Source organism: Bubalus bubalis, chromosome 3, assembly GCF_019923935.1.
Source record: "Bubalus bubalis isolate 160015118507 breed Murrah chromosome 3, NDDB_SH_1, whole genome shotgun sequence".
NCBI lineage: Eukaryota > Metazoa > Chordata > Mammalia > Artiodactyla > Bovidae > Bubalus > Bubalus bubalis.
Window position 1 is genome coordinate 18,069,637 of NC_059159.1, and position 11,187 is coordinate 18,080,823.

Sequence of the window (11,187 nt, forward strand, 5' to 3'; positions counted from 1 at the left end):
CTGCTGTATCTCCTTAGGATGACTAACCTCATACGACCTTAACCTTTTGATCTTAGTTCCCCAACCAGGGATCAAACCCTGGCTCGCTACAGTGGAAGCACAGAGTCCCAATCACTGGACAACCAGGGAAATCCTTGCAATAGAATTTTTTAAAACAACATTAACTACTTTGGGAAAAATTTCACAAATTATGTGTAAGACCTCAGCACTGAAGTCTATGAAATATGGCTGAGGAAAAAAAAAAAAAAAACATATCGCTGAAAGAAATTCTAGAAGTCCTAAAGAAATGGAGTGCTATATTCATGGATTGGAAGACTCGATATTGTTGAGATGTCAATTCCCTCCGAAATGATTATTAGATGCAATTCAATCTCAATCATAATCCCAGCAGATTCTTTCCTAAAAATTGACATGTTGATTCTAAAATTTTTATGGAAATGCAAAGGACCTAGGATATCTAAAGCATCTTAAAAGGAAGAACAAAGTGGAGAATTTGCCTACCTGTCATTATGAATTACAAGACTACAGTAATTGAGATATTACAGCATTATCATAAGATAAATGACAATGGAATAGAAAAGAAAACAGAAATAGACTCACAATTAAACAGACATTTGATTTTTTTATAAAGTCACCAAAGCAATCCAAAGGGAAAAGGGAAGTCTTTTTAATGGTTAATTTTAGAACAACTGAAAATTAATATAAAAAAATTAATTATTCCCTCCCTCACACCATTCACAAAACTTGATTTGCAATGAATCATAGACTTCAATCAAAAGTTAAAATTCTAGAAGAAAATATAGGAGAATGTCTTTGAGACTTGGAGGTAGGCAAAGGTATCTTTAAAAAGACTTTTTTAAGTTATGGAACGAATTTGCATGTCATCCTTGCTCAGGGGCCATGCTAAGCTCATTATCATTTCAATTTTAGTATATGTGCTACCAAAGTGAGCATGAAATGACTACTTTTTAAAAGTTTGAAGAATTAGACTTCACAAAAGTGAAATCTGCTCATCAAAATACACCATTTGGTGTAGTATAGACAAGACTTCCGTCAGTTCAGTCATTCAGTCATGTCTAACTCTTTTCAACCCCATGAACTGCAGCATGCCAGGCCTCCCTGTCCATTACCAACTCCCAGAGCTTACTCAAACTCATGTCCATTGAGTCGGTGATGCCATCCAACCATCTCATCTTCTGTCGTCCCCTTTTCCTCCTGCCTTCAATCTTTCCCAGCATCAGGGCATTTTCCAATGAATCAGTTCTTCTCATCAGGTGGCCAAAGTACTGGAGTTTCAGTTTCAGCATCAGTCCTTCCAATGAACACCCAGGACTGATCTCCCCTACATGGACTGGTTGGACCTCCTTGCAGTCCAAGGGACTCTCAAGAGTCTTCTCCAATGCCACAGTTCAAAAGCATCAATTCTTCGGCGCTCAGCTTTCTTCACAGTCCAACTCTCACATCCGTACATGACCTCTGGAAAAACCATAGCTTTGACTACATGGACCTTAACAAAGTACTGTCTCTGGTTTTTATTATGCTGTCTAGGTTGGTCATAGCTTTTCTTCCAAGGAGCAAGTGTCTTTTAATTTCATGGCTGCAGTCACCATCTGCAGTGATTTTGGAGGCCCCTAAAATAAAGTCTGTCATTGTTTCCGCTGTTTCCCCATCTATTTGCCATGAAGTGAATGCCATGAAGGTAGTCATTGCTTTCTCCAGGGGATCTTCCCAAACCAGGGATCAAACCTGGGTCTCCCGCACTGCTGGTGGGTTCTTTACCAGCTGAGCCACCAGGGGAGCCTAGACAAGGCTTAAGCTGTGAGAAAATATTTGCAAAATGTATTTGACAAAGGACTTGCAGAATGTGTAAAGAATCCCTACAACCCAATAAAAAATAAAACCCCAATTTTTTAAATAGACAAAATATTTGAATAAAAACTTAATAAAGGAAGATATACAGATGGCCAAGGAACACATGGAAAACTGCTTAACATCATTCATCATCAGGAAAATGCAAAATAAAACCCTCAAGGACACCAATACACACCTACCGGAATAACAAATTAAAGACCGACAACATCAAATGTTGACAAAGAAGGGGAGCAGTCAGAACTCTCAGACATTGTTGGTAAGGATATAAAATGGTACAACCACTTTGGATAAAGATCTGGCAGTTTCCTAAAACAAAAGCCACCTATGATCCAGCAGTTTCACGTCTAGCTGTTTAACTAAGAGAAATGAAAATACGTGTCCTCAAAACAACTCGTACAAAAATGTTCACAGACACTTTATTCATAATCTCTGGAAACTAGAAATAGCTCCAGTGACTATCAACAGAATAATACATAATTCTTCTGTTATAATCGTATATTGGGACATGACTTAGCAATAAAGTGGGATTAACTACCCATACATACAACATCATGAATGAATCTCCCATTTTGCCAAGAGGAAAAAAACTAGACACAGAAGAGTACCTATAATATGATTTTAATTATATGAAGTACTAGAACAGGCAAAACTAATCTATGGTGGGGAGAATACCTAGGTGGGGAGAGGAAGGGACCCACTAGGAAGGAGAAGAGAGAACTTTGAGGTGATGGTGATGTACTGTATCTTGATAGAGGTTTGAGTTTTATAGGTACAGGCATCTGTCAAAATTCACCTAATGTATTAATATAATTAAGATTTGTGCCTTTTTTATGGGTTTCCCAGGTGACTCAGTGGTAAGGAATCTGCTTGTCAATGTAGGAGATGCAAAAGAGGAGGGTTCAATCCCTGAGTGGCGCAGATCCCCTGTAAAAGGAAATGGCAATCTACTCCAGTATTCTTGCCTGGAAAATTCCATGGACAGAGGAGCCTGGCAGGACAAGATAAACAAATATTGAACTTCAGTTAATTATATACATCCTAAAGTGTTCAGGGGTAAATTATGCTAATGTCTGCAATTTTCCTTGAAATGGTTTAAGAATTCTTTCTCTTTTTGTTTGTTTTTTTGTTTTATCCATGCCGTGTGGCTTGCAGGATCTTAGTTCCCAACCAGGGATTGAACCCAGGACTGCAGCAGTGAAACCAGAGAGTGCTAACCGCTGTGCAGGCATGCATGCTAAGTTGCTTCTGTCGTGTCCAACTCTGTGTGACCCTATGGACTGTAGCCCTCCAGGCTCCTCTGTCCATGTAATTCTCCAGGCAAGAATACTGGAGTGGGTTGCTAACCACTGTACTGCCAGGGAATTCCCTCAAAAAAAAATTTTAATGGAGGGATAGGTGAATAGGTGGGTGGGTGGATGGATGGGTGGGTGGATGGACAGATGGATGGAAAGGGAGAGAAAGAGAGGGATGCGTAGATACGTGATTAAGCAGAATGAAATGTTAATTGTAGAACCTCAGTGGTAGGTATGTGAAAACTCACATGCAATTCTTTTTAAAATTTTCTGTATATTTGAAATTTTTCATAATAAAATGTTTTGGGGGGAAAAGGCAATTAAATCTTCATCAACCCAGTCTGGACTCATTTCCCTCTTTCTAAAAGACCACCGAGTTCCACGGCCTTTGTCACATCATTCACTGAAAATCATTGTTGAGCCACCATCACGCAGACGCTCGTCCCAACCTACCCAATCCCTCTACTCCCTTTTCCAAACCCTCCCCACCCCGGGCTCTCTGGAACCCCACTCGACCCATTCTGGAAATCTCCCCCTACTTCCTGGCCCTAATGGAAACCAAGATCTCCCCTGAGATACTGCTTCCTGCTCAAGAGGAAGCTATATTTTCTCTTATATTCCAAGTACCTCAGAGCTGGGAGGTGTAGGTTGGGGTGTTGGTTTCCCTCATTCCCCATGACTCCTTCAGAGTCATCTTTCTTCCTTCCTCCCTTGAAAACTCTAGCTCTGGACTTCCCCAGTGGTCCAGTGGTTGGGAATCCGCCTGCCAATGCAGGGAAGGCAGACTTGATCCCTGGCCCAGGAAGATCAGACCTTCCTGGTGTGTTCCTTGTGAATTGGGTGTCCCCTGGTGTGTTCCCTGCACTGGGCTTCCCTGGTGGCTCAGTGGTAAAGAATCTGCCTGCAGTGCAGGAGATCTGCAGGAGATATGAGTTCCATCCCTGGGTCAGGAAGATCACCTGGAGAAGGAAATGGCCACCCACTCCAGTATTCTTGCCTAGAGAATGCCATGGACAGAGGAGACTCGAGGGCTATAGACCATGGGGTCACAAAGGGTCAGACACAACTGAGCGACTACTCAGCAACCACCAGGAAGATTCCATATGGGGCGGGGCAACTAAGCCCATGCACCACAACTACTGAGCCCCACTCTAGACCCAGTGCTCCACAGCAGCAGAAGCCACTGCAGCTAGAGAAAGCCTGAGCCCAGCAACAAAGACCCAGCACAGCCAAAGGAAAAAAAATCCCTTTAGTTTCTTCTAAGTTCAAACCAACTAGCTAACCCTTTATGCCTCTCCCCAGCGGGTCTACGTGCCTCCTGACCAACCTCCTAGTTCACTGGGAACTTTAGCTTCAGGCCAGGCCCATGGGTCACTCCTACACCCTGTGACCTCACCATCCACAGAGGTGACATTAAAAAAAAAAAAGGAAATGTCTGCTTGGCTGAACCAGGTGTTAGTTGCTACGTGCAGGATCCTTAGTTGTGGCATGCAAACTCTTGGTTGCAGCACGTGGGCGCTACTTCCCTGACCAGGGATCAGACCCTGGCCCCCTGCACTAGGAGTATGGAGTCTTAGCCATTGGATCACCAAGGAAGTCCCAGGGATGACTTTTCAATTCCCCTGCCTCTGTTACTTGACCTCCTCACCTCCAGAGGTATTTCCCTCCACACCATCTCAGTCACCCACTCCCCAGGCACATTCTAGATGTTGTCCCAGCTCTGACTTCTGCATTTCAGGCATCCCACCATCAGATAGCATCTCCCTTCCCTCCAGCTCTGACTCTCCTCTCACTGCACCAATGCTTCACCATCTCCAATCCAACCGTCCCATCATTTTTCCTCCACAGCCTCCTTTCTTATTTCTTTCCTCCCTTCCTAACAAAATATCCTGCCTCCTTTTCCTGCTTTAGTTTTTCCTGTAGCATTTACTACCTTCTAATACCAATAAACCCCAGAGGAGGGCACGGCAACCTACTCCAGTATTCTTGCCTGGAGAATCCCATGGGCAGAGGAGCCTGGAGGGTTACAGTCCATAGGGTTGCAAAGTGTCAGACACGACTGAGTGACTAAGTATGAGCAATACCAATGAAACCTACTTATTCATTTTATTGTTGACTCTCTCCATCCAGGAGAATGTATGCTCCAGGAGGTGTTCTTGTCTGTTTCATCACTGCTGTAACCTCAGCACCTAGAACAGGGCCATGGCTTGTAGTAGGTGCTCAAAGAAGGCCTGTAAAGAGAAAGGAAAAAATGAAGAAAGAGAGTGGGCCAAGGGGCAGACAGCTTTAATTAGAAAACAGAAGGAAGCCCTCAGGAGCCCCCTCCCTGTCCCACTTCCCCTCATGAACCATGTTCTCCTACTCCTTGTGACAACTGGAAGAGTCCCTGCTCCTCGCCAAGATCATTTGCTCCACAGGGGCTCTGGATGCCATCTCTCCACGGCTTCTCAAGAACTGGACTTCTGGACTTCCCTGGTGGTCCAGTGGCTAACACTCTGAGCTACCAATGCAGGGGGCCCAGGTTCGATCCCTAGTCAGGGAACTAGAGCCCACATGCTGCAACTAAAGAGTTCAAATTCTGCAATGAAGATCAAAGATACTGCGTGCTGCAACTACATAAGACCCAAGACAGCCAAATAAATAAACAGATATTTTGTGGCAGATTCATGTCAATGTATGGCAAAACCAATACAATATTGTAAAGTAATTAGCCTCCAAGATAATTAAATACATTTTAAAATAAATTTAATAAATAAATAAAAATTTTAAAAAAGAAAGAAAGGAAAAAAGAACCGGCTCCTGAACTGTTCTACCCCCTCTGCCATCTCTAAATTCTCCTTCTGAACGAAATCATTTCCCTCGCCTCTACCATCTCCCATCTTTTCAAACTCCTCTTTTTACCTCAGATGCATTTCCAACTACTGTGCCATTTCTTTGCTCCTTCTGCCTCGATTCCCATTCATTTTCAACCCACGTCAGCAGACATCTCAGCCCAGGAAGTGATATTTGGGATGGGCAATCATGTGCCAGGACAAAATGGAAAAACATAAAAAGGCTGCGTTCCCAGTGATGCTGAGAAAGACAGGACTAGCCCTGGACAACCCACCTCCAGGCTTCTATTTGGTGTGAGCGAAGAGAGTTTTTTCTTGTTTAAGCCATTGGTATTTTGGATTTTTCTTCGTATCAACAGAGTGGATCCTAAATGATAGGTTTTTTTTTTTTATTTATTTTATTTAAAAAAAGGGTTTTTTGGCTGTGCTGGGTCTTCATTGCTGTATGTAGACTTTCTCTAGTTGTGGCGAGTGGGGCTACTCTTCGTTTCGGTGCTCTGGCTTCTTATCACGGAGGCTTCTCTTGTAGAACATAGGCTCTAGGTGCACAGGCTTCAGTAATTGATGTGAGTGGGCTCAGTAGCTGTGGCTTCCAGGGTTAGCTGCTCTGGGCATGTGGGATCTTCCCAGACAAGGGATCAAACCAGGGTCCCTTGCATTGCAAGGTGGATTCTTAACCACTAGCCCACTAGGGAAGCCCCAAAGATGGATTTTATCTCTTCTCTGATTCTCCAGAAAATGGAAGGCCAATGGCTATATTTCTTTTCTTCAAAATGCTTTGCAAACACAGATTCTAAAGAAATGTTTCTTGGAGTAAATGAGATCTGGAAAATTAGGCAGAGGCATCAAACCAGAGGACCACATGGAGCACTCACCTAGGGTTTGCAACCAGGGTTCCTCTGTTAGGTCCACCAGTTTGTGGTCATGGTAGATTGAGCAAGGCACGGGAAAACATACTGAGGAAGTAAGAGGAAGTGAGAAGCTGCAGGTTTGATTCATACTCGGTTTCATTCTGTTTGTGTCTGAGCTGATGAACTTTATCAGTCAGAGGGTGTGATGGAGTTCCACTTATAGGTTTCTTTTCTTTTTGTAGCAGCTTTATATAATTCACATATTATACCATTCACCCATATAGAGTGTACAACTCAGTGGTTTTTAGTATATTCACAGACTTGTGCAACCAACCCCACAATTTTAGAACATTTTCATCACCTCAAAAAGAAACCCTATACCCTTTAGCCGTTGTTCCCCATTCCACCACCCTACCTCAACCCGAAGCAAATACTAATCTGTTCTGTCTCTATAGACTTACTTATTCTGGAAATGTCACATAAATGGATCATACAACATGTGACCTTTTGTGTCTGGCTCCTTTCCCTTTGCATAATGTTTTCAAAGTTCATCCATGTTGTAGCATGAATCAGTACTTCATTCCTTCTCATTGTTGAATAATATTCTAAATTTCATTGTATGACTATGTCATGCTTGTTTATCCATTCGTTAGTTGGTGGACATGTAGTTGTTTCTCAGTTTTGAGTTGATATGAATAACACTGCTGAAAACAGTCATGTACAAGTTTTTGTGTGATTGTATGTTTTTAATCCTGGGTACATAACTAGGGATGGAACTCCTGGATTATATGGCGGTCCTGTGTTTACCCTTTTAAGGGACTCACCCCTCTGGCCTATAACTGCTGTGATGCCATCTATCAGAGGTTTGTCGGGGCCTCCATCAGGATTAGAGTTTTTAACTGTTTTCCAAAGTTGCTGCACCATCTATGTTCCCAGCAGTAGTGTTATTTCCCCACACCCTCACCAACAGTTATTATCTGTTGTTACTGTTAGTATCCTAGTGGGTGAGAAGTCGTATCTCATTATGGTTTTGATGTGCATTTATTTCTCTTATGATTATGATGTTGAGCAGCTTTTCATGCGTTTATTGGCCATTTGCATTTTTTTTTTTTTTGCGGGAAAATGTCTATTCAGGTCTTCTGCTTATTTTTAATTGGGTTGTCTGTCTTTTCATTATTGAATTATGATTTGCAAATATTTTCTCCCATCCTATGGGTTGTCTTTCACTTTCTTGATGGTATCCTTTAAAGCATAAAAGTTTTAATTTTGATGAAATCCAATTTATCTATTTTCTTCTTCTGTTGCTTCTGCTTTGGTGCTGTATTTAAGAAACTATTGCCTAATCTGGGGTCATGAAAATGTGTCCCTATGCTACGTTACAAGAGTTTTATAGGTTTTTTGTTGTTACTGTTATTGTCGTTGATCACTACTTTTTTTTAACTGAAGTATAATTGTTTACAATGTTGTGTCAGTTTCTGCTGTACAACAAAGTGAGTCAGCTAGAGGAGTGGGAGGGACTATATATATGTATATAAATACACACACACACACTCCCTCCCTCGTGTTCCTCCCTCCCACCCTTCTAGATCATCACAGAGCGCCGAGCTGACTCCCTGTACTGCAGCAGCTCCCGCTAGCTGTCTATCATACACGTGGTAGTGTATATGTTAATGCCATTCCCTCAATTCGTCCCACCCTCCTCTTCCCCCTCTGGGTCCACAAGTCTCTTCTCGGAGTCTCTATCCCTACCTTGCAGATAGATTCATTCAGTACCATTTCTCTAGATTGCATATATACACGTTAAGATACTAGATTTGTTTTTCTCTTTCTGACTTACTTCACCTTGTATGATAGACTCTAGGTTCATCCACATAATTACAAATGACTGAATTTTGTTCCTTTTTATGGTCTTAGCTCTTATATTTAGGCCTTTGATTCATTTTTAATTCATTCTTATATATTGTATGAGGTAGGGATCCAATTTCATTCTTTTATATGTGGATATCCAGTTGTTCCAGCACCACTTGATGAAATTCTTCCCCCATTGAATTGCTTTGGTATCCATGCCAAAAATCAATTGACCATAAATGTGAGGGTTTATTTCTGGACTCTCAATTCTATTCCATTGATCTCTATGTCTATCCTTATGCCAGTACCACACCATTTGATTACTGCAGCTTTGTACCAAATTTTGAAATTGAGAAGTGCAAGTTTTCCAACATTACCCTTTTTCAAAATAGTTTTGACTTCTGAACCCCTTAAATTTTCATACTAATTTAGAATCAGTGTCTGGAAATAAGACAGCCGAGACTTGAATAAGAACTGCGTTGAATCTAAAAATAAATTTACCATCTCAACAATGTTAAATCTTCTAACCCACAAATAGGGGATATCTTTGCACTTATTAAGGAAACTAGCTCTTCTTTAACATCTTTCAGCAATGTTTTGTAGTTTTCAAGAGTATGAAGTTTGCACTTCTTTTTTTTAATTTATTTTTGGCCTCACCCCAGGACATGCAGGATCTTAAGTTCCCCAGCCAGGGATCGAATGCAAACCCCTTGCAGAGGAAGTGTGGAGTCTTAACCCCTGGACAGCCAGGGAAGTCCCTGCACTTATTTTGTTAAATTTGTTCCTAAGTAATTTATTCTTTTTTATGCTATTGTCAATGGAATTATATTCTTTACGTTCAGATGGTTCATTACAACTGTATAGAAAAACCGTTGATTTTTGTATTCTGAAATCTTATCATGCTTGCTTATTAGTTCTACTAGTTTTTTAGTGGATTCCTTAGGATTTTCTGTATAAAAGATCATGGTACCTGAGAATACAGATACTTTTACTTCTTCTTTTCCAATATGAATGCCTTTTGTTTCATTTTCTTCCCTAATTGCCCAGGCTAGAACCTCCAGATTTATGGGGGATTTTTGAACAGATTTTTTGAGGTATAATTGATATACAAAAATCTGCAGATTTTTATTTAATGCATACAGTTTGATGAATATGGACACATTGATGAATTGCATACACCCATGAAATCATTGCTGCTGCTGCTTCTAAGTCGCTTTAGTCGTATCTGACTCTTTGCTACCCGATGGACCATAGCCCGCCAGGCTCCTCTGTCCGTGGGATTCTCCAGGCAAGAATATTGGAGTGGGTTGTCATGTCCTCCTCCAGGGGATCTCCCAGACCCAGAATCAAACTTGAGTCTCTTACATCTCCTGCATTGGCAGGCAGGTTCTTCACCACCAGCACCGCACAGGAAGCTCAACCATGACTATGGTCAAGGTAATAAATCTCCAAAAGTTCCTTCCTGGATTTTTGTTTTATTTTGTCTGTGTGTGTGTGTGTGTGGTAAGGACAGTGAAAATGAATAAAATCTATCCTCTTAACAAAGATTTTAAGTAAACAATGTTGTTGTTTAGCCACTAAGTTGTGTCCAACGTTTTTGCAACCCTGTAGACTAGCTCTCCAGGCTCCTCTGTCTATGGGATTTCCCAGGACAGAATACTGGAGTGAGTTGCCATTTCCTTCTCCAGGGGATCTTCCCCACCCAAAAACTGAACCTGTGTCTCCTGCATTGGCAGGCGGGTTCTTTACTACTGAGCCATCAGGGAAGCCATATACAATATGTTAACTCCAGGCACCATGTTGTACAGCAGATCTCTAGAATTTAGTCATCTTGCATAACTGAAACTTTATGCCCATTGAACAACAGCTCCCTGTTTCCCCTCCCTCAGCCCCTGGCAACCACCATTCTACACTTTGCTGAGTACAGTGTTGAATAGAAAAGGCAAAAGTGATCATATTTGTTTTGTTCCTGATCTCAGAGGGAAACCATTCAGTCTTTCACCATTAAAAAAACCTACTGTGGGGTTTTCATAGATTCCTTTTATCAAGTTATGGAAATTCTTTATTATTGCTAGCTTGAGTGTTTTTACCATGAAGGGATGTTGCATTTTGTCAAATGCTTTTTTTGTATGTATTGACATAATCATATGCTTTTTGTTTTTAATTCTTTTGGTACCATATATTAATTAATTTGGGGATGTTAAACCAATCTTGCATTTTTAGGGTAAATCCCACTTGGTCATGGTGTATAATCCTTTTGACATGTTGCTGGATTTAGTTTGCTAGCATTTGGACGAGGATTTTTTTCATGTATATTCATGATCTATATTGGTCTGCAGTTTTCATGTGGTGTCTTTGCCTGGTTTTGTTATTAGCACAATATTAGCCTCGTAGAATGAGTTGGAATTGTCTAGGTTTCTTTTTCACTCATCTTTTGGTCAAGTTTATCTCTTGATCTTTACAGTATTCTGAGAAAATACCCAAGGCCTGGGA

General features: G+C 41.3%; 1 non-coding gene across 1 annotated transcript; it reads right to left on the bottom strand.

Annotated features, from left to right (window-relative positions):
• Positions 1-846: 846 nt before the first annotated feature.
• On the bottom strand, positions 847-954 carry LOC112584086. The gene has a single exon (XR_003108440.1). It is a non-coding gene; the product is annotated as a U6 spliceosomal RNA (small nuclear RNA).
• Between the last annotated feature and the right edge of the window lie 10,233 nt (positions 955-11,187).